General features: G+C 43.2%; 1 long non-coding RNA gene across 1 annotated transcript in view; it reads left to right on the forward strand.

Moving 5' to 3' along the window:
- LOC117958313 overlaps positions 1-1,984 on the forward strand; it is a 7,894-nt gene extending 5,910 nt beyond the window's left edge. The window contains exons 2-3 of the long non-coding RNA XR_004659685.1: positions 526-530; positions 1,889-1,984. This is a non-coding gene — a long non-coding RNA (uncharacterized LOC117958313). The remainder of the gene's footprint in view (positions 1-525; positions 531-1,888) is intronic.
- Positions 1,985-5,409: the final 3,425 nt, after the last annotated feature.

Below are 5,409 nucleotides of genomic sequence, written 5' to 3' on the forward strand. Positions count from 1 at the left end.
CCCCCCCCCCCCCCCCCCCCCGTGCCAACCCACTTAAAACATCCTGTGCTTTTCATTAGGAGACATCAATGTTTAACCTTGTACAAAGACAACTGGTTTCAGATCTGAGTTGCGAGCAAACAGCAGCAATCAGTGGTGTAACCTCTGATTCCCTCTCAAACAATGTTTAAATTCCCATCTCTGCTCAGTGTTTGTTGCCTTGCCCCGAGCCACTCGAATAGCAATTAACACTGCATTGTTTCACCGGGTGATAGCGCCGACATGCCTTGTGTGTGTCTAGACAGAGAGATACAGCTATCTAAATGACTGCCTGGTTTCTTGTGGAGCAGAGAGCGGGATTCCCAAACCCATTGTTTTCGGAGGACAGTCAGTGGCCTTGATGTGAGCTCTGGGAGCAGATAAAATACCAACTGAAGGATGTGTGTTTGCTCATTACTGAATGCAGTTGAGGAAACACATTGCTTCACCGGCCACTGATGAGCCCTCTGTTCATTTCCTCTGATAGCATGCTTTAAAGAGGTGTAGAAACGGTAATATACCAACAGCTGCAGCACCAAAACAATCCTGGATAAGAGGCTTTCTCGCAAAAGTACAGTCATTTTCCATCAATTCAAATACAGTTTATAGCTTACATGATATTAGGGACGGGGAGAATCGATACAGCAAAGTATTGCGATATTTTTGGCAATACTGTATCGATACACAGACGCCAAGTATGGACCTTTTATTATATACTGTATATGTTGGTCAGTTTGTCCCATTTTGCAGCAATAAAACTGTTATAAGTGTTATGAACAAACAGAGAAACAGATGTTGACGTTTGCTTTTGCGGACGTCATTTGAAATTAGGAAAAATCTGAAGCTGACAAAAAGGTTATAAATTGCAATATATTGCAGAATATTGCAATATGTTGAAGATCACAATAGTATTGTATCGTGGCATAAGTATCGTGATGATATCGTGTCGGGAGGCGTCTGTTTTGTTACTCCCCCCCCCCCCCCCCCCCCCCCCCCCCCCCCCCCCCCCCCCCTCACCCCCCTCTCCTGCATGAAATCAAGTGTATTTTTTTTGTTGCCTTGCAATGTTTAATGAAGGATATTTACAGCACACAACTTCAAAAAGCGTGAGAATCCTTCTGTGATTTGATTCACCATGTTTCGGGTAAACGTGGAAGCCACAGTGAGAGTAAACTGTGGCCTGAGGTCAACCAGGAGCTGGAGGAGTCCTCACAAACAGCCATAAACAGTCAGGATACCAGCTTATTTAGGTGGAAACTCCAGATGACAGTGCGAGTGGGAAACTGGCTTTGTTTGTCATGGTCATCCATGACGGCGTTCACCTCTGGGACAGTCGGACTGCCTCGGTCCTCGTCCTCATGCAGAGAAAAGACATTATCTATAATATGAGGAAAGGAGGAACGGTTCATTCCTTCACCTTTCAGCTGTGTGGTCTTTATTATTTCTGTCCCTGCTCATTGTCTCGGCCCCTAAAGGTCAACGTGGCCGACAATCATCCAGCCCGAGCTGCTCCTGATGACAGTTTATGCGAGTCAACTAGACAACCGGACTCCATGACGTCAACCGGGACCAACAGTTTGGTCCAGACTGAAATATCTCAACAACTGTTGCTTGAAATTTGGTACGTGCTATATTCACGATCCCCAGAGGATGAATCCTAATGCCTCTGGTGATCTTTTGGTTTCCTCAAGCACCATCATCAGGAGAAACGTTTGAATTTGTCCTATTACTTTAATTAGTTTATTGAGCCAATACATTTCAATATCACTCGTCTGGATCAACGGAAGTACATTTCCACGATAAAGCCTCAACTTCCTCTCTCAAACTCCGTCTTGTTTCTGGAAGCAACGGCAACCTTCGAGCTAGCAAGCTGAAAATGTCAAGTTTTGAAGAAGATTTGGACGGTGCGACAAGGCAGACCTGCTTGGATGTGTCGGGGAATGATTGTAAAGATTTACAAAGAATAGTTTTATTTTTTTAACATACTCACCAATGTTAAAACATAGCAACAAAAAAAAAGGTCCAGGGGGGCAACAAACAGAGCAGTCAGACATTACACATGTTGTATAATGTCAGAAAGCCCTAAATTCACGCTTCACTGTAATTAGTCTCTACATCATGCAAACATCAGGTTTAAGTATTTGTGCATATTCATTATTTTCATAGCTGCCCTCTACAAAGAGAGATTAATACCAGCATGTCAGGTGGACTTGTACTTTCACTTTGACTGTTTTGATATCAACATGTACTTAGGCCTGGATGTATCAGACACAAACGCCAGCTGTGTGTGTGTGTGTGTGTGTGTGTGTGTCATCTTTTTGTCCGGTATCAGTTTGTTTGCGAGAGAATTGCAAAGTGTTCAGTTGTGTGAGAGCGAGGACTGTTCCACCAGCATGTTCACAGTAGATAAAGGAACAAATTGTGACCGTTGTGTCAAACGTTTTCTTCGTAGAGTGAGAGAGACGGACTAAAACAGCAACAAAATTGTCTATTTTTTGTCTTTCTCATGCATGCACACATCCATGTCATCACTCAGCATACCGCTCTCAGCTGAGCGATGAATAGTTCTGGCTGAAGAAAGCGATCTGCTCCACGCTTTCACAACTTAAATGAAACGAAAAGTCTGCAACAGTCTTCAGAAAGTAGGAGTGGAATAGAAAAGCTTGGCCGCCCTTATACTCCCCCCTCCCCCCCCCCACACACACACACTCTGAGTCCCTTATCACAACTTGTCATCGAACACTCATATCCTCACATTGTCCCAGAGGAAAGCTGTAGATATAAACTCGATCCAACCCTCATGTTCCCCTCCTCGCTCTAAGAAGAAAAGCACCACGAGGGTCACAGGGCAGAAACTCTGCACTCATTAAACTAAACTCATTTCTCAGACTGTAAAAACTGGACTTTAAGATCCTCCTAGGTATCTAAAAAAGTCCCTTCTAAGCCCATCTTAGCCTCTGCACACTCATTTTCCTCAGATCTGGGAAACAGCTGTGGCCTTGTGTGACGTCTGTGGGGTTAAAGGAAGGGCTGCGGGGTCACTAGAAGACATGGACGGGGGTGTTTGGACAGGCACGCAGCCAGGTCTGCATGGGGGGGAAAACTGTCTTCAGCACCGTGGAGATGGAACAAGAGACTCTTTTCTGTCTTTCACTAACTGTTTACTTTCACCAAGTCAGTCTGTCTGTCTTTCCGTTGCCCTGGCAGTGTCTCAGGCTGCTCCTTTTCCTTGAAACGTGTGTCCTGGTTCACCTCTGGAGTCTGAGCCCTGAGGAATCCCTCATCACTGCTCTTATTGACGTCTCGTTATTGACCACTTGTGTGTACGCTGCCAAAAAGATATCATCATCCCTCACTGCTATCAGCATGAACGTCTATCACTGAGTATACGGGAATTACATCAAGGTTATTTTTGGGGACTTTTATTAATTAGAACAGCTGAAGACAGGAAAGTTAGAGAGAGAAGGGACTGGCATTCAGCAAAGGTCTGCATGTCGCATGTCAGAAATTGAACCCGTATGTAGCCATGGTGTAGATTTAACAGAGAATCACACTTAAACCAGCTGTTGTTTATGGTTGCGATGGCCCAGTGCTTAGCCCCATGCTAAAAAGGGTGCAGCGGATTTTCAACCAGCTGAAGCGAGTCATCTGTACGTCAGATCAGAAAATTAAACTTCTCTGCTCATTTGCATGCTAGTTCTTGCACACTGAATCCCAACATGTTGTGTGAAGGTGTAAGAACTGACTCAGTATGTGACGTAATTGTATTTTTTTTAAACAGCTGACTTACTCAACAATCTAGCCTACATACGCCCTGGTAAATGCAGAAGTAACCCCCTGGGGCACAAATACCCCTGATTGGGAACCTCTGTGGCTGTTTATTGCAGTATGATCACATTGCAGCTGGCATGTTTGAACATGCAGGTATTTAGGGTTGTCCCAATATACTGTAAACCTGTTTTCTGCATTTCTTACTGGAGATACTAAACAGAACATGTGATTCCTGATAAGATAAGTCAGTCTACTGCAAACAAGTCATGTTTCTCCTCAGGAAGAGGGCCTATGCCTCTTCACTATCACTTCTTCTGTCTTATGTCCTCGCTATTCACAAGTCGTATAACATGACAGGATATATAATAAACTGTAGTTTGATTAATGCTCAGTCAAAGCCTGAGGCCTGTAGGCAAACAATGACACATCGGGCACTCTGAGAACAAGAAACAGAACATTAGTCTGCAGTGATGTAACACTCTGTGTTTGGATTCCCATCACCTCTGCTATGATGTTAATAAGCCCTTTATTTCCTCCTTAATAGCTCCCCATAAATGTCTCCAAGTCAGCCCAACAAACTGCATTAGGAGCTGATATCTGGGGGGGGGGTAATTGCAGCATGATGTGGGAAGCTTTGTGAGCAAAAACCTCAGAAAATATCTGAGGTTGAAAAGCAGCAAACATGAAAAAAAGTCAAAAACACTAGTAGAAAAAGCCAAAAAATTCAGAAAAAGCACCAAAAACATCAAAAAAGTGCCCATAAAACATTGAAAATGGAACAAAACATTGGAAAAACGTGACATGATGTCAGAAATCGCGATTAAGATGTTAAATAGTGATCAAAACACTGAAAAAACACAAAACACAACGTGAAAAAAGGCAATAAAAACAACTTTATGGTATGTTGGAAGGAAAACTCATGGGTCCAAGGTCCAGAGCTAATTGATAACTGCTAACTGATAAAGAGGAGACAGAGAGGACTACAGTGAGCTGGGAAAACTACAAGCACCCAGATCTGCCTCATAAAACTAAGGTGGAATTCCTTAAATACTGTTTTCTTTCCCAGATCTAGGACCAAACACAGTATAGCAACATTTAGTTATTTCGCCCCTCAACTGTGGAACAAACTCACTGAATGCCTGTGCTCTGCTAACTGTTAGCTCATTAAAGTCCGGCAGAAAACCAGGTCTTCATGAATATGATGCATCATTTTAATTCTTACCTATTCATTCTTTTCCTTAAATGTACTCTTAAAGCAACACTCAACTTGTAACAGGGGGAACGGCAAATCTGCATTCACTTTGCAGCCCTCTATTGGTTATAACCGCACGATGCAGGTTTGCGGGTAGCGGATCCGTAGTTCGACTGAGACATAATGACAGAACTGAGACAACTCTGCTTCCAACCTGTATTGGAACTGAAGCTGGAAAAGTTCTCTAGTGTTGCTTTGATGGCTAAATTTAAAGCTATGGTGCGTAGTTTCTGTCGCTCCTATAAGGAATTCTAAATAATAACAACACTGTCTGCGCATCCACATGACGCAAGACTTGGGTGGTCGGTTGACTAAATGAAATAGCAGTATTTTCTACTTCTTATACATTACAAAACCCATTATTAACC

The sequence above is a fragment of the Etheostoma cragini genome, chromosome 15, assembly GCF_013103735.1.
Source record: "Etheostoma cragini isolate CJK2018 chromosome 15, CSU_Ecrag_1.0, whole genome shotgun sequence".
Lineage (NCBI taxonomy): Eukaryota > Metazoa > Chordata > Actinopteri > Perciformes > Percidae > Etheostoma > Etheostoma cragini.